We start from the raw sequence: 19,004 nt of genomic DNA, 5'->3' as shown, positions 1-19,004 counted from the left end.
CGATTTTTCGTCTAGTGTATAGCCAGCATAAGGTTGAACCGTATGACAAGTCTACAGCAATGGACCAAGCAGCTTGATCTTTAAAAGATTTGGATCTGGATATGCATGTATGGACATTTTTCTCTTGAATCAGATTTCTATGCCTGGAACAATAAAAGTGAAATCGTGATAATGCTACACTTGGATTCACATATTTTCCATCTGACCTGTGCTATAAATTCCTTGATACATTCTGAATGTCTTAAGCTGGCTATGCACTATACACAGACTTGGCTAAAGTCTAATCTGTGGGTGAGAGGTCATCCCCGTACAAGAGACGTTGATTGTTTGATTGACTTCTGTTTACCACTTGCTATCTGCCCCATAGCAGTTTTACTGCTACAGGGCAGCAGCTGTGCATCAGATCACGTATCAATACGTGATCCGGCTCTTCTGGCTAGGGGACGCACATGCGTGCCGGCTTGCTTCCACTGTGATTATACACAGCGGGAGCCAATCAGCGGGTACCGCAGAATCGATGTCCTTCGGCACCTGCAGGTCATTCGTTGCAGAGGCAGAACGGCAGTCTGCCTATGTAAACATGGCAGATTGCCGTCCTGTCAGTAGGGAAAGCATGGATCCTGTGTTCCTGTAAATTTTCCATAATTTTGTATGGAATTTGGTAATGATAACAAGAAAAGCAGTAAAATAGATCCTCTGCAGCCAGTAACAATATAGCCCTCCCCTCACCAGCAACAATACATCCCACCAACAACAATAGACCACCCGCAACAAACTTTCCCCCCTAGAAACAATAAACTCCCGGCAGCAACAACAGATCTCCCCATAGCCAGCATCTATAGACTGTCCATCAGCCAGCAACAATAGATCCCTCCCTCAACAGTAGATCTACCCCAGCAACAACTGAACCCCCCAGCAATATAAGACCCACCACCAGCAACAGTAGGTCCCCCACCAGCAAGAATAGACCTCCTCAGCAACAATATACCCCCCTGCAAAAATAGATCCTCTTCAGCTAGAATGAGAGGAAAAGGGAAGGCTGTATAGCCCCCCTTTTCCTCACGGGAGAGTGGCGGGAATGGAGTTTAGTTTTAGGTTAGTCATTATTTTCCCTCCTTTTTTCCTCAGGGAAAAAAGGGCAGGGAAGAATGGTGTTATCCTGAAGGAAACAGCTGTTGTGGGTGGTCCCATAGCTTTGCAGGGGTCAAAGCACCTATAGGGATAGAGCTCAACTGTGGAAGTTTCTAGAGTCTCTGGGGACCCTATATAAAGAGGAGACCGCCTCAGAGGGGCTCATTCGCCTCAGAAGACTCGACCAGTGGAGTTCCCCAACCCCCCCTCCCTTGTCGCGGCTGTTTTTATGTGGTGGGTCACCTTTGCTTTTAGCAAAGGGGGACAGTTTTTACTATATATTTGGAAGTGATGATTTTATCTGAGTTATTTATTTATGCAGCCTGAGCCGTGGTGGCTGGGTTGTTGCAAATGTTGTATGTTTTTATCCTATATTTATTAAAAGTTTTAAAACCAATAATAAACGGCCGAGGCCGATTATTTTCCACAAGTACAGTTGTTTGCCTCTTTTTATCTTAGATAAGAATTTAGAATAAGAAATCCTGCCTACTGTCCCATAAATCCCCCATCAGCCAGCATCATTTGGCCCTGTAACACCCCTTACTCAATGCTGGAGGTACCAGAGATGCGTTCCCCCGCAATCCCGCTGAAAAAATGCCCTGCATAAGGACATACAGACAGTTTCTTTAACCGCTTGCCGACTGCGCACAGTATATTTACTGCGGCAGTCGGCCCCGGCCAGGCAGAGTGACGTAGGTCTACGTCGCTCGCCTGTCACTCCTTCCAGAGCCAATAGCGGGCGGGCGCGCGCCCGCTGAGGCGCGCGCCCGCCTCGGCTCGTTCACGGAGGAGTGCGGGAGTGTGACTGGCGGACCCGATGTCCGCCGGTCACACTACGATCGCCGCTACAGCGGGAGAAAGACAGAGCGGCTTGTGTAAACAAGCCACCTGTCAGTTCTCCCTGTGTAAAAGTGAAGATCAAACAGTTCTACTATGTAGAACTGTTGATCTTTGTTTTTACACTAGTAGACCTGTCCCTGCACAGTTAGAATCACGCCCCTAGGACACACTTAACCCCTCCCTGTCCAATACTGTTAACCCCTTCCCTGCCAGTGTCATTTTTGCAGTAACAGTGCATATATATAGCACTGATTACTGCAGTAATGTCACTGGTACCCCCAAAAGTGTCAAAAATGTCAGTCAAGGGTCCGATCTGTCCGCCGCAATGTCGCAGTACCGCAAAAAAAATCGCAGATCGCCGCCATTACTCGTTAAAAAAAAAAACACCAAAAATGACAAAAATCTTTCCCTTTGTTAGTAAACGCGATAACTTTTGCGCAAACCAATCAAAATACGCTTTTTGCGATTTTTTTTTACCAAACATAGGTAGCGTAAAACAAATTGGCCGAAAATTTTAAAAAAATTTTGATTTTTACATTTTTTTTTGGGGGAATTTCATATAAAAAAAAGTGAAAAATATTGTTGTTTTTGCAAAAATTACGCTCTTTTTTTGTTTATAGCGCGTGATCAAAAAATCGCACAGGTGATCAAATACCACCAAAAGAAAGCTCTGTTTGTGGGAAAAGAAGGACGTGAAATTCGTTTAGGTACAGCGTCGCACGACCGCGCGATTGTCCGTTAAAGTCACGCAGTAAAAAATCGCAAAATAACCCCTGGTCTTTTAGCAGGAAAATCCTCCGGTGGTAAAGTGGTTAACAATCTTGCCTATGTAGCTGAATCCCCTGTCTGACACCAGACTTAAGCTCACCATACATGTTACATGTATAGTGTTCTACCGAAAACTCCAACTCGCCAAAATCTCCAACCACGTCACTTCCGGTGACTCTACAGCAGGAAAAATTGGAGCTTTGGACGAGTTGCTGTTTTCACAGACCACCGGCAGCAAATAAAATACAGTAAATGCTATAATGACTGCACATTGTTAGTAACAGCCGCTACTAACCAACAACATGGTCGCCTCCGAAGCGGGTACAACTTTTTTCCTCCTTACCGGGTGTTCTGTGTAAAGAGGCAGCTGGTCGTGTACTGTACTGTAATGGCTGCCCGTGGTTTGTGAAAACAGCATTTCGTTCAAATCTCCAAATATTCCTGCTGTAGAGTCACCGGAAGTAATGTGGTTGCAAATTTTGGCGAGTTGGAGTTTTCAGCAGAACACCGGCTTTACTGAGATGTAAAATCCCCACACTTGTACTAAAATGCAATTAACATCAGATATACTGTATATGTAAGTGCAACAAGCCAAGTCATGTGTCAGTGTAACACTTCCAGGTATTTATTTATACCTCTCTAAGAGATCACACTACTCCTCCAGCAACAACATCATCTGCTTCTTTCTCCAGATGGACAGCACCATATTTGTTCAGTTATCACCCAGGGCTACATCTACAAACTGGATCAGAGATTATGTAATTCCCCTGGCTGAGATCACACATGTCTGACAAAGATCAGCCCCTGCTGTAGTCTCTCACCTTGTGATTTACTACAAAGTTACAATGTTGCAATCTAGTCACTCAGAGGAGATTGGGAAATGCTTTTACTGCCTGCAGCGGATTGATTACATAATCCCAGCCTATACAAAAATCACTGAACAGGATTCAAGCATGTCTTTAGAGTGCCGGTTCACACTAGTGCAATGCCAGACATTGCATGTGATTTGCACTGCATTCCTGTGCAGATTACATGTGATGTCTGTGCGATGTGATTTAAGCAATACAAACTATATGGCTGAAATTGCATCAAATTTGTGCCCACACCTATGCGATCCGATTCCTACACCATTTCACAGTTCGCACTGCGATCTGCGAACCAATCTAGGGGTGTCATTAACTTTACATTGACACCGTCAGTGGTTTGCAGATCTCAGTACCACTGTGCGATTCTGGTGTGATGCGGGAACCGGCACTGAATCACAGTGTTTCCCACATCACACCAGTGTGAACCGAGACTTATTCATAGAGACCTTGCTGACATGGGCAGAGCTTTACAGTAAAAAAAAAGCGCTCTTATCATTGTATTGACACCCATATCTTTTGTTATACCTTACTGCTGGGCAGGCCTGACTAGCATGTTTGTGGTGCTTTGCAGTATGAGAGTTTCACCTACACATGGCAAATCAAAGTCAATGGAACCGCACTGCAATATCGTGCCAAGCACAGCTATGGCAGATGCCGCATATTTTTAACCACTTCTCGACCACCCACCGCATATATACTGTGGTAGGCTGGCTCGGCTGCGCGAATAGCCGTACCTATACGGCGATCCACGGGAGCGATCCTGGGGGCGCACGCGCACCCCTATTCGCCAGCAGGGAAGCTGATTCACGAGGCTGCCGGGCACTTGCGATCGCTCCCGGTGGAGAGACAACGGCGGTCTGCTGTTGTAAACACAGCAGACCGTTGTTCTGTCAGAAATCAATACAGAACACCTGGGTTCCTCCTATCTAGGATCACAGGTCTCTGCTTTGTTTCTATAAGCCCTCACAGTTAGAAAACACCCCCTAGGCAGGCATTTAACCCTTTGATCGCCCCTGGGTTAACCCCTTCCCTGCCAGTGTCATTATTACAGTAGCAGTGCATATTTTTAGCACTGATTACAAATAAATGTCACTGGTCCCCCCAAAAATGTCAGTTAGGGGTCCGATCTGTCCACCGCAATGTCGCAGTCTGGCTAAAAATCACTGATCTCCGCCGTTACTAGTAAAAAATAAATAAATAAAAATTACATATAGCTTCCCCCTAGTTTGTAGACGCAAAAACTTTTGTGTAAACCAATCAAAAAATATTGGGATTTTTTTTTACCAAAAATATGTAGCAGAATACAAATTGGCCTAAAAGGATGAAAAAAATCTGATTTTTACATTTGTCTTTATTGAGAATGTTAAAAAGCAGAAAGTGAAAAATATATATATTTATTTTTTTCAGAATTGTCGCTATTTTTTTTTTTATAGCGCAAAAAAATAAAAATCGCACAGGTGATCAAATACCACCAAAAGAAAGCTCTATTTGTGGAAAAAAAGGACATACATTTTCTTTGGGTACAGTGTCGCGCGACCATGCAATTGTCCATTAAAATAAAGCAGTGCCGAATCGCAAAAAATGTCCTGGTTATTAAGTCCCGGTTCACATTTGTGCGATGCGGGAACACTGCGAATATACAGTGTGATCCCGCATCGCATCCGTACCTCTGGCAGTTCACTCTGCCATATGATATACGCAGGGGGTGCCAATTAAAAGTTAACAACACCCCCAGTTGAGATCGTATATCGCAGTGCGATCTGCAAGTTCGCACAGAATCGGATCGCACTAGTGTGAAACACCATGCGATCCGATTCTGCTGTGGATTAACCACTTTACCACCGGAGGATTTTGCTGTCTTACGTCCAGGCCACTTTTTGCGATTCGGCACTGTGCGAATTTAACTGACAATTGCACAATCATGCAACGCCGTACCCAAACGAAATTTACGTCCTTTTTTTCCCACAAACAGAGCTTTCTTTTGGTGGTATTTGATCACCTGTGCGATTTTTACTTTTTGCGCTATAAACAAAAAAAGAGCAAAAATTTTGAAAAAATAACAATATTTTTCACATTTTTTTATTTAAAATTCCCCCCAAAAAATGTAAAAAAATCAAAATTTTTTATCATTTTTGGCCAATTTGTTTTCTGCTACATATTTTTGGTAAAAAAAAAATCGCAATAAGCGTATTTTGATTGGTTTGCGCAAAAGTTATTGCGTTTACTAACTAAGGGAAAGATTTATGTCATTTTTGGTGTTTTTTTTTTAACGAGTAATGGCGGCGATCTGCGATTTTTTTTGCGGGACTTCGACATTGCGGCGGACAGATCGGACCCTTGACTGACATTTTTGACACTGTGTACCAGTGACATTACTACAGTAATCAGTGCTATAAATATGCATTGTTACTGTAAAAATGACACTGGCAAGGAAGGGGTTAATTTTATTGGAGAGGGAGGGGTTAATGTATGCCTGGTGCTTACTGACATGTGTGGGGGGAGGTGACTGTGTGACACAAGGACAGATCGCAGGTTCAGCTATGCTGAATCCTGCAATCTGTCCCTGCCTGTCACTTAGGAGATCCCCCCGCTTGTGACTGAAAACAGCGGGAGCGAGCCTCCGGCGGCACGCGCGCCGCCCACAAGGGGCGGAGTCCAGCGATGTAGGTCTACGTCGCTGGACGATAATGAGCCACATTGCTGCAGTAGCAGCAATGTGAGCAGAGCTAAAGTGGTTAAAAAAAGGGTCCTGTGCGTGTTTAGTGCGATTGCGGTGCGAATTCAGCCATACAAACTGAAATTTGCACCGCACAGAGATCGCATGTGATTTAGGAGCAGTGCGCTCCGAATTACATGTGATCTCTGTGATCGCACAAATGTGAACCGGCACTAAGGGGAAAAATCTTCCGGTCCAGATATGGTTAATGAATATTCTCCCTTGGTGTAGAAAAAGAAGCGTTCAGGATGTGATATTATTGCCTCCACTTGTTAGCAAGTCATCACAGAATGCTTTTCAGAGCCTGCCGCCTGCGTGGAACAAGCCAAAAGGTGGAGATTTAATCAGACATGACACACTGACTTTTTATTGTTACATGTCAGGAATTGATTCTTGCAGACTTGTAACATTCCTGAAAGGTCCATTTTGGGTTAGACTTCAGCTGAAACCTCTTAAAAGCAGGAACAAAATGATTTTCTGTTTTAGGAATACTTTCCTTATAAAAAACACAAAAGTTTAATGTTTTCTGAAAGTTACTTGGTGAATGTCAGAATAAGGGGTCAATATGTTGATGGGTGATTCATACAGTAGTCTATCCAAACTGCATTATCCACCGGCAACAGTGAACCTGACATAAAACCCCAAAGGGCATGGACGCAGCTAAACTCAACTATATCATGTATGTAGCTAAGCCTAGTGTATTGATATCAGTCTAATTAATTCTAATTATATGTGAGTGCAATATGGCTTGAGTCATCACTTGCCACGTACAGAACAAATAGTTTGCACCGAGGAAGCAAGTGCATGATTATATTTATTTAGGTTCGGTTCACATTAATTCGTTTTTTTTTTATGTTTTTTGCAGAAACGCAGGACATTATTTTTAACATGGGTTCCTATGGAACGCGTTCACATCAATGCATTTTTGTGCCTTTGCATTTTTTGAAAGGGTCAGGGACTTTTTTAACCAGTTCTGGACCGGAAGGATTTACCCTCTTAAAAACCAGGCCATTTTTTTTTTCTGCGATACGGCACTGCGTTATTTTAACGGACAATTGCGCGGTCGTGCAATGCTGTACCTAAATAAAATTGATGTCCTTTTTTCCCCACAAATAGAGCTTTCTTTTGGTGTCATTTGATCACATCTGAGATTTTTATTTTTTGCGCTATAAACAAAAAAAGAGCAACAATTCTGAAAAAAAAACAAAACAATATTTTTCACATTCTGCTATATAACATTTCCCAAAAAAATTAATTTTTTTTTTTCATCCTTTTAGGCCAATTTGTATTCTGCTTCATATTATTGGTAAATAAAAAAAAATTGCAGCTAGCATATTTTGATTGGTTTGCGCAAAAGTTATCGCGTCTACAAACTAGGGGAAAGATTTATGTCATTTTTATTTTTAATTTTTTTCTACTAGTAATGGCGGCAATCTGCAATTTTTAGCAGGACTGTGACAATGCGGTGGACAGATCAGACCCCTAACTGACATTATTGACACTTTTGGGGGGACCAGTGACATTACTACAGTAATCAGTGCTAAAAATTTGCACTGTTACTGTAATAATGACACTGGCAAGGAAGGGGTTAACACAGTGGTGATCAAAGGGTTAAGTGTGAACCTAGGGGAGTGTTTTCTAACTGTATGGGGGAGGGACTTGTGAAATGAACACAGAGACCTGTGATCCTATATAGAAGCATCACAGGCGCTCCATGATCATTTTAGAGAGAACAACGGTCAGCTGTGTTTACAACAGCCGACTGTCCTTCTCTCTCAGCCGGGAGCGATCACAGGTGCCCGGTGGCAATCAGTGCTGCCAGTCCCATGCCACCTAGTGGGAGCAGGTGCACGCTGCCGCCGCCACATGCTCGCCCCCAGGATTGCTCCTGCGAACCGACGTACTCATACAACGATTCGCGCAGCCGAGCCAGCCTGCCGCAGTTTATCTGCGGCGGGCGGTCAGCAAGCGGCTAAACGCAAAACATTGCTTTTCTTGTTTCAACAGACTTCAATGGAGAAGCAGCAGAAAAGCATGTAGTGCGTTTTTAGCCAGTTTTTGGCACGTTTTTGATGTATTTTTGTCGCGTTTTGCGTTTTACATTTTAATCTGCCCAACAACAAATTGGCCAAATAAAAAGAAAAAAAGAATAAAAAAACGCAAAATGCATCAAAAACACGTGTCTGAAAACGCAGAAAGCACAGCAAAAAGTACTGCAGTAACGCTCAAAAGCAACATGCATTGATGTGAATCAAGCCTAACATTGCATACGCCTACAAATCGACTCATTTTCAGCCTGATATAAACCCAAAATTGATTTCTAAATAAAAGCATTAGAGTACTAGAGAACTATACTGCAAAACTTTTTTTTTCATTTTGGATAGTGAAAGGAAGGATTATAACCCTTGTCAGATTTGTTTTCGCCATCTGTGTCCCATTGTGGAGATTTCCTTTCACTTCCTGTCCCATAGCCAAACAGGAAGTGAGAGGAAACCCCTGAAAATAAAGGGAATTCCTTGGAGACCCCTAAATCACCAGTATTAATGTCCCCTTTGGAAGATTTCCCCTCTATTACTTTTTTGGTGACTACCCAAAATTTGGGATCTTCTTTTACACTCGGGGTAACGCTAGGAAGATCGCTGGATCCTGGAAGAGAGGGTACTCACCTTGTCCCCGGGATCCAGCGATGTATGCGGGCGGTGTGTGGTGGCGGATCTTTCTCCCGATGCTCTGTTCCCCGGTTTCCGTCTCCTGCGACGTGGCGCTCGCAGGGGGGTGGAACCGGCAGCAAATTCAAATAGTAAAACACACCAAACACACTGATACATTACAAAATAAATAAATTCACATTAGTTTGCCCCCCAGTGCCCTTTCCTGCAGTTTTTTACTGTACTTATGTATATATATATATATATATATATATATATATATATATATACACACACACATACATACATACGTATATATATATATATATATATATATATATATATATATGTATACACGTATATCTATATACCCGAGATGTTGTTATAAAGAAGAACGCATAGTAAAAAGAATCATATGTAAATAGTTGGTTTGGGCTGCTCATTCTTAAGAATTACATGCAAAATAATGGTACCGCTTTCAGCACCTAAATCGGTAAGAATCATACCGCCAGGGAGGTTAAGGATAATGGTAAACAGTACAAATAGAGATGGTGCATCTCCCTATCAAGAGCACAGGCAGCAGCAAAAACTGACAGGCATTCAAATCCATCTCCACTCTATCCAAAACTAAAAAAATTTTTGCCTTTAGTTCTACTTTAACCACTTCCGGACTGCCCACCCCATATATACTGCGGCAGGGCGGCCCGGCTGAGCAAAATCACGTACCTATACGTGATTTTGTGCAGGGGTTCTGGGGGGGCGTGCGTGCACCGCCGGAGAGCCGCTCCAGCTGTGATTAGACACAGTGGGAGACAATCACCGGGTCCGGCAGCTGCGATGACCGCCAACCACCCGCGATCGTGCAGGAGAATGACAGACTGACCTATGTAAACAAGGCAGGCGGCTGTTCTGTCACTGAGGAAAAGTGAGATCTTGTGTATCAGCTAAACACAGATATCTCTTTTCCTCTAGTGCATCCAGCCCCAGTACAGTTAGAAAGCACTCCCTAGGAGCTGACTTTTAATATAAGGACACTCAGTTTTCCCGGTATCCTATGATGTCAGCACCCCAAGCCGACCCGTCCATCGGCTTTGGTATCCTTACTAAGGGAAGCAGGAAGTAAAGCCTTGAGGTTTCACAGCCTGTTTCCTACCGCACATGCATGAGTTGCACTGCACTTTCTGAATGGTCCGCTGTCTTCTGGGACCTGTGTGTGTCTCCCAGTAGGCGGGGGGGGGAGGGGCGGGAGGAGGGGTAATAAATTACGTAGGTCAGTGGGGCACACTTACACGGAAGTGGGAGCAGGTACCTGTTTTTGACCATATTACGAGAGTTCCCACTGCCCGATTTTGCAGAGCGATATGCATGCAATTTTGTGTGTTACGTATGGCCAGCCCATTCACGTGCCGTTTCTGCCCGCAATTCCAAATCGCAAAGTGTGAATGGGTATTCTCTAAGAATCTTACCCACCATGCTCCATGTATTCCATGCCCATTATTTTTGTTAGATATGTAAATGGATGACAACCCTGGGGGAATTTAACACTTACCTTCTGCCATGATAAAATAGGCCATGTCGTGCAAAATTGTTCTTCGTAGCCAATACAGCTTTAGCATTGGAAATTAAAACAAAAACCATGATATTGCACATTAACATATTTTCTAAGAATTATGTTGACAGCTGCTTTTTTTTATTTTTTTACTCTTACCCCTTACCCTGGGAATAGGTGTGTTGCCTCCTACTTTCCACCTTGCAACCCCCCCACTGTAGGGACCAATTTTGTCATCCACCTCTTTTCCCTTTGCCCTTTTCCTCGCCCCCTCCCCTCCCATGCCCTTCCACATCCCCCCCCCCCCCCCGATATTTCCATAGGACCATCATGAGGTCCTTACTCTTAGCTGGAGATGTTAAAGTGGTTGTAAAGACAGAAGGTTTTATACATGCTATGCATTAAGATAAAAAAATGCCTTCTGTGTGCAGCAGCCCCCTAAAACTTATCTGAGCCCCATCTCTATCCAATGATGTTTCACAGGAGACTCGGTTGTCCAGGACTCCCCTCCTCATTGGCTGAGACAGCAGCATAGCGCCATTGGCTCACACTGCTTTCAGTCAAAGCCAGTGAGCCATTGAGGATAGAAAGGGAGCTGCGGCTTGGCTTGGCTCTGCCCCCATCACAAGCTGCTTGCTGTGGGGGCACTTAACAGGAGGGAGGGACCAGGAGCACCAAAGAGGGACCCGAGAAGAGGAGGATCTGAGTCGCTCTGTGCAAAACCACTGCACAGAGGAGGTAAATATAACATGTTTGTCATTTTTAACTAAAAAAAACAAGACTTTTAAATCACTTTGACTTAGAGTCGGTTCACACTAAGGCGACACGACTCCTTACTACTTCGGGGGCGACTTGTGCATTCCCATGCACCACGACTTCGGAGCGACTTGCAGGGACTTCACATAATGGAAGTAGTACAGGACCCTTTATCTAAGTCAGAGCGACTTGTGTCGCTCCTATTAGAACGGGTCCTGTAGCGGTCAATGGACCGTGAGGGAGCACAACTTGTCAGGCTGACAAGTCGCGGCAGTGTGGACCGGCTCTAAGGCTGCATTCACATGTCAGCTTATAATCGCGGGCAGAACCGCCGCGGTTCCGCCCGCGATTCGGAGATTTATTGCAAATCGCGGGACGCCTAGCGTTGCCCGTTGATTTGCAATAGCCCCCCAAACGCCGAGCGATGTTGCCGCGATTTACGCCCGCCGAATCGCGGCAACATCGCGAAAACAAAATCGCGGGACGCAATACGCTCCAAAGAAGCTCTTGTACTTTTTTGGAGCGTATTGCGTCCCGCGATTTTGTTTGCGCGACGTTGCCGCGATTCGGCGGGCGTAAATCGCGGCAACATCGCTCAGCGTTTGGGGGGCTATTGCAAATCAACGGGCAACGCTAGGCGTCCTGCGATTTGCAATAAATCTCTGAATCGCGGGCGGAACTGCGGCGGTTCTGCCCGCGATTATAAGCTGACATGCGAATGCAGCCTTAAAGAGGAAGTAAAATCAAAAGGAAAATTTGTAACTATGGGTACTGTAAATAAACGTATACCGTTTAGGAGATATTTACATTGCATGCAGCTGGTGACGTAATCGGTGCATGTGCTCTAAAGGAATGGCCACACGTGCCGTTCCTTCAGATACCTGTGCCGTGTATGACGGCTTCCCCTCGCATGCGCGAGAGTGATGTCCTCACAGCTCTGGTCTGTCACACAACCAGAGCCCGAGGACCCGGAGTTAAGACTGGGAGAAGATGGACGCTGCCTCCAGCGATTACATTGCATTGCTGGAGGGCTTTGTTTTCAGGTAAGTTTCACATAATGTGATAGTATGCAATGCATACTAGCACATTATGCCTTTACCTTGCAGGTCCGATAAAAAAAAAAAAAAAACAGTAGTTTACAACCGATTTAATGGTACTCCTTATACACTTTGGGGTTTATTTACTAAAGGCAAATCCGCTGTGCACTTAAAGTACACATGGAAGTGCAGTCGCTGTAGATCAAGGGAAAATGCTTTGTTTTCATTTTTTTTTTTTTTTTTTTTTACAATCTTTATTTTATTTTCAAATTGTAAAACAGTAAGGAAATAGGACAATTATACACATTTCTACACGTGATACAGAGAAAAACCATAGTGAGTCATCCACAGGTTCCTACACAGGACATAAAGAGCTTGATTTACTAAAGGCAAATCCTTTGTGCACTACAAGTGCACTTGGAAGTGCAGTCGCTGTAGATCTGAGGGGGACACGCAAGAAAAATAAAAACTGCATTTTTGCTTGCACATGATTGGATGATAGAAATCAGCAAAGCTTCCCCTCAGATTTATAGTAACTGCACTTCCAGGTGCACCTCCAAGTGCATTTGCAGTGCACTTGTAGTGCACAATGGATTTGCCTTTAGTAAATCAAGCTTTTATGTCCTGTGTAGGAACCTGTGGGAGTCTCACTATGATTATTCTCTGTATCACGTGTAGAAATGTGTATATCTGTCCTATTTTCTTACCGCTTTACAATTTGAAAATAAAATAAAGATTATTATAAAAAAAAAAAAAAAAAATGAAAACAAAGCATGTTTCCTTGTCTGCCCCCCTCAGATCTACAGAGACTGCACTTCCAAGTGCGCTTGTAGTGCACAGTGATATTGCCTTTAGTAAATAAACCCCAAAGTGTATAAGGAGCAGTAAACCCCCGCTCCATCGCGGTTCAGTTTTTGCGGTCCCGGTATATTGCGTTTTTTTCTGTAATGTTATTTTACTATATAAATCATTAAAAATTAAATATCTTTGTGTTTTTCATTGCTCTTGCTCTGTCTCTCAGTATCTTTTATTGTGTTTAAATGAGTTTCTATTGTTTTAAAAGTGTGTTTAAAGACCTTAAGGCTTCATTCACATGTCAGCGTATCGATCGCGGGCAGAATCACCGCGATTCTGCCCGCGATCCGGAAATAATTGCAAATCGCGGGACGCCCGTGCATTGCCCGTGATTTGCAATAGCACCCCAAACGCTGTGCGATGTTGCCGCAATTTTTTGCGCCTTGCCGAATCGCGGTAACATCTCTTGTACCTTTTTTGGGCGTCATGCGTCCCGCAATTTTTTTTGCGCGATGCTACCGCGATTCGGCAGGCGCAAATCACAGCAACATCGCACAGTGCTTGGGGTGCTATTGCAAATTACGGGCAACGCACAGGTGTCCCGCGATTTGCAATTATTTCCGGATCGCGGGCAGAATCGCGGTGATTCTGCCCGCGATCGATACGCTGACATGTGAATGAAGCCTAAAATGCTTTTAAAAGTACAGTGAGAGTAAAAAAAAAACATGCCTACAGTGTATTTTAATAGGGTTTTTCTATTTCGCGGATTTTCACTTTTCGCGGGTGGGTCCGGAACGTAACCCCCACGATGGAGGGGGGTTTACTGTACCATTAAGCCCCGGTTCACACTTATGCGATGCGGGAAGGCTGCGAATTCGCAGCCTGTTCCCGCATCGCAAACGCACCCCTGGCAGTTCACACTGCCATATGCGATACGCTGGGGGTGTCAATGTAATCTTAACGACACCCCCAGTTTGATCGCATATCGCAGTGCGATCTTACAGTTCGCACAGGATCGGATCGCACAAGTGTGAACCGCTGTGCGATCCGATCCTGATGCGGCTGCCAAAAAGGGTCCTGTGCGTCTTTGCTGCGGGTGCGGTACGAATTTAGCCATACAAAGTGTATGGCTAAACTCGCACCGCACAGCCGATCACATGTAATGAAGGAGCAGTGCGCTCCGACATTACATGCGATCGCCGCAGCCGCACTAGTGTGAACCGGGGCTTAATCGGTTGTAAACCACTAGTCGAAAAAAAATGAAAACAAAGCTGATGGAAAAGGATGAATTATACTTTATATTTTCAAGAACCTCATTATATTTTCCTTCTTACTTTACTGACATATATTTTAGCAAGGTAAAATATGCGATAACCTCACTTTTAGATGTTTCATTTTTTAAGTAGGCAAACGTTCACCTGCTGAAGTTCTAGTGCAGAGTTCATGTTTTAAAGATGACAAGGATACAATGATCCGGGGCGTTGCACTTGAGATAAAAGGGGCCTTCCCTTGTCATTGAAGAGAATACAGACACACAGAAGTAGGAGGAGGGACGGGCGCTGTGAGTAATACAAAGCATACAGCTGCCTCGGTTGCAGCACCAGCCAGGCTGGGGTTTACTCTACCGTAGTTTACATGGAGGAAGGGGGGTAAAGGGGGGCCCAGGCTGCCCTTGGACACAAATCCACTACCTACAAGCATGGCCACCGTGTCCAGCATGCTTTTTACAAGCTTCCCTACATTCCCAAATGACCGCACACATGACGAAGAAAATAAAAGCCATTTACTAGTGTACGTTTATTACAATTATTGGGAGATGAAGAAGATGGATGTTGCAGCAGGAGCACCACCTTCATTCCTTCATCCGCCCTGTCAGCTTATAAGATTAGGTCCTGAATCATTCTAATGGGATTTAAGGCCATCCGAAGGGGTAATGACATCAAGATTTAACCACATTTCTGCATTCTGACCTTCACACGCTCCCTCGGTAAAGAGCAATCGGTACACATTATGCAGCGTGATTGCTTGCCGCTAATATATATCTTATATTGGGAGAAAGCGGATTATTAAACGCAACCGGCTGAAATGAAAAACATTCATTTTATGATGGCACAGTCTATTTATTCATTTTAGTTGTACATTTTTTACCTACGTCTAAAGATAAGTATATGCCAACTGCCATTTTTTTTCTTTTTTAATAAATACACTGTGCTTTTTAATGCAGGTGTTCATGTGATCTATTACCACAGCTAGGGGGGCTTATCAGTGGAAATCTTCCATTTGTACCAATAAAGGAAGCGTGCCTCTGTGTTATTTCCCCTTTGATGCCAAGCATGCTGTCTACACCAACACTGGCAAGCTGATATGCAGTGTAACACGATGCCAAGAGGCGCACACATGCCCTGGGCTCACACTATCCTCCGTTCCTCTGTTATAATTTATACCCAGCTAGGTATACAGTCACATGAGACATCAGACAGGGCCTGCGGTGCTGTGCTGGAAGGAGCATGCACCCAGCATCATCCTTCCAGACAAAAAAATGCCTTTCGCAGCTAACCATAACTATTAGATAAAACATCAATTACATGATAGGGCACAATCAATGCTGCTTACCTCTCACCATAAATAAAAAAGATGAAGATCCTCGGTGATGTGATGGGAGAGCACGCCTGCTGTGTGTACACTGTGTAATGATGACGGCTTTGCACATGCAAGAGCTGGGTTAAGAGGAGGAATGGGTGGGAGGAGACTGTAGTCTGTGTGTCTGATACCAATCCACCTCTGTACAAGCTGGAGCAAGCTGTATGCATCATCCTGGTCCAGGGAGTGGTCCATACACTCTACATCTACAGCCTTTTTCACATGATCTCATAAAAATATGACGTTAGGAGGAATCAACTGGAAAAAAAAAGAAAAATCTCCTTCTTTTGTTATTATAAAAGAGGTTTAGTCTTACATAATTTTATATACTGAGCTATGGAAACTTTAACCCGTTCAGTATAGAAATGTGCCTATACACAGAAATCGCAGGTCTGGGAGGCTGTGTATTATTTAATATTTATTTATTTATTTATTTTTATCTGAGAGGCTGCATATTTTTAATATCGATTTTTATAGCTGAGAGGTTGCGTATTTTGTAAAGCGGTAGTAAACTTTAGGGAAAAATAAATATAAAATCCTCCTGCAAGGTAATAACAAATGGGTTGATTCACTAAAACTGGAGAGTGCAAAATCTAGTGCAGCTGGTAGCCAATCAGCTTCTAACTTCAGCTTGTTTAATTATGCTTTCACAATAAGCCCCCGATCACATCGGGGCAAATTGATATGTCAAATCACTTGCCAAATCGCAGCCTATTGCTGGCAACGACTTTGCGGCGCTGCACCGGTTTCCAAAAGTAGTTCCTGCGCTACTTTTGGCGACTTGGGGGGTGATTTGAATAGTCATTTGTGCATGAACCTGCTCAGATGTCTTTAAAATCTCCCCCTAATGCACAATGAACTGCGGGTTTGAAATTGTGCGAGTTCCTGCACTATTTTTGGCGACTTCGGGGGGCGATTTTAATAGACTTCTGTGCATGAACCCGCACAGATGTCTTTCAAATTGTCCCTGAAGTTGCAATGAAATGAAAGTTTGAAATCACGCGAGTTCCTACACTATTTTTAGCGACTTGGGGGGCGACTTCAATAGACTTCTGTGCATGAATCTGCTTCTAACTTCAGCTTGTTTAATTATGCTTTCACAATAAGCCCCCGATCACATCGGGGCGAATTGATATGTCAAATCGCTTGCCAAATCGCAGCCTATTGCTGGCAACAACTTTGCGGCGCTGCACCGATTTCCAAAAGTAGTTCCTGCACTACTTTTGGCGACTTGGGGGGTGATTTGAATAGACATCTGTGCATGAACCTGCTCAGATGTCTTTAACCTCCTAGGCGGTAATCCCGAGCGTGACTCGGGGTTGAATTTTCATATCAAGAGCGGTAACCCCGAGTCACGCTCGGGGTAGAGTTGCAGAGTGCCAGCGGAGCCTCCCTTGGCTCCCAGAAGCATTCCACTTACCTTGTCCCGGCGATCCAGCGATGTCCTTCGCTCCGATCGCCGGGTGACCGGCATCTGACTTCCTGGTTCCGTTCCCTGCAAGCAGAGGCGGCGCACGGGAGCGGAACTGGGCGGGAGTTTTGAAAGTAAAACAAAATAAAAGAGGTGATACACTGTAATCTGATAGGATTACACTGTATCACCACAGATCACCTCAGATCTGACATTACAGTGCCCCTCTCTTCAGTAAACTTGTGATTTGTGCCCAAAAAAAAAAAATATATTATGGCATCAAAAAAGCACCAGTCTAAACCGCTTTTGGACCAGCTGAGTGACAGCGGCAGCGACAGCGACCCAGAGGTGCTCGCGGAAGTGAGCGATAGCGAGTCATGCGGTGATTTGTCGTCCGACACTGACACAGATCTGGCAAGTGAGAACGGCGATGACCCTGACCTCAGCGATGTGCGCACTTGGTGCGCTATTGATTGCGATGCGGACCAGGTAGCGCCCCCAAGATTCCCCTTCACCGGATCACCTGGGATGAAGGTAGATGTCGAGCGTGACAATCCTCTGGCCTACCTGCAATTATTCCTCACTGAGGAGGTAATTGAATTAATTGTCGCCGAGACGAATCGCTACCAACAGCAGCAATCCGCAACGCTGCATGCCAGGCTTTCCCGAAGCAGAAGGTGGGAACCGGTAACGAAAGAGGACATGTGGCTGTTTATGGGACTCCTCTTTCTTCAGGGGTTGGTGGGGAAACCGTTCCAAAAATGGTACTGGACCACCAACAGGTTACTGGCCACACCGTTCTTTGGGACCGTGATGTCTGAGTATCGCTTCTCCCTGATTATGAAGTATTTCCACTTCACAAACAATGAGGAATTTGATGAGGCCACGCATCCTGCGCCCAAACTGAAAAAGATCTGGGAGGTATGGCAACTTATTGTGGGAAATTTCCAGCGGACCTACGTGCCAGAAAGGGACATCAGCGTGGATGAGAGTTTGATGGCCTACAAGGGTCGCCTAAGTTGGATTCAGTACATCGCATCAAAAAGAGCGCGGTTTGGCATCAAAACATATATGCTCTGCGAGTCATCCACGGGGTACATATGGAATTCCAAAATTTACACCGGCAAAGGCACTAAATTCAACCCCAGGTACAACAACTATGGGATGGCCACATCATCCGTCCTGACACTTCTTGACCCCTTGCTAAACCAGGGATATTGTTTGACGACGGACAACTTCTATACCTCCCCGGAACTATATGATGTTTTGCTACAAAATAGAACCGACGCATATGGTACCGTTCGGCCTAACCGTCGAGACATGCCATCTTTTTTTGCCAAAAAAAAAACTAAAAACCGGAGAAATGGTTGCCTGGCAGAAGGGAAAGATGATGGCAATGAGATGGAGAGACAAGAAGGATGTGTGTCTTATGAGCACTGTTCACACTACCTCCACTGCCACGGTCCATACAAAACGTGGGACAGATGTGCTGAAACCACAGGTCGTAATTGACTATAACAAAACAATGGGAGGTGTGGACAGAGCCGATCAGGCCATGACCTTCTATCCCGCTGTACGAAAACAGCAAAAAAAATACTATAAAAAAATATTTAGACATCTTCTGGAACAATGTCTATGGAACGCTTACATCCTGCACAAAGCCAACAGTGAAAACCCTCTTGCTCATTCCGAGTTTGTCTGGAAGGTGGCTGAGCAGATTTTTGCAAAGTACCAGACACCATCAGGAGTTGAAAATAGACCTGGACGTCGCGCTGTTGACGTGGTCAACCCAGAGCGTCTGACCGGCCGTCACTTTGCAGACTATATTCCGCCAACTGCAAAAAAGG

At 44.5% G+C, this 19,004-nt stretch overlaps 1 protein-coding gene across 1 annotated transcript in view; it reads right to left on the bottom strand.

Moving 5' to 3' along the window:
• The window catches only part of SLC6A15 (solute carrier family 6 member 15), a 113,595-nt gene extending 97,737 nt beyond the window's left edge, over positions 1–15,858 (bottom strand). The window contains exon 1 of the mRNA XM_082256980.1: positions 15,720–15,858. The gene's annotated coding sequence lies outside the window, so the exon portion shown is untranslated. The remainder of the gene's footprint in view (positions 1–15,719) is intronic.
• Between the last annotated feature and the right edge of the window lie 3,146 nt (positions 15,859–19,004).

This window comes from Pelophylax lessonae, assembly GCF_965119305.1.
Source record: "Pelophylax lessonae genome assembly, chromosome: 4".
Lineage (NCBI taxonomy): Eukaryota > Metazoa > Chordata > Amphibia > Anura > Ranidae > Pelophylax > Pelophylax lessonae.
The sequence above is the reverse complement of the archived record's forward strand: the minus strand, read 5'-3'. Positions and strand labels throughout refer to the sequence as shown.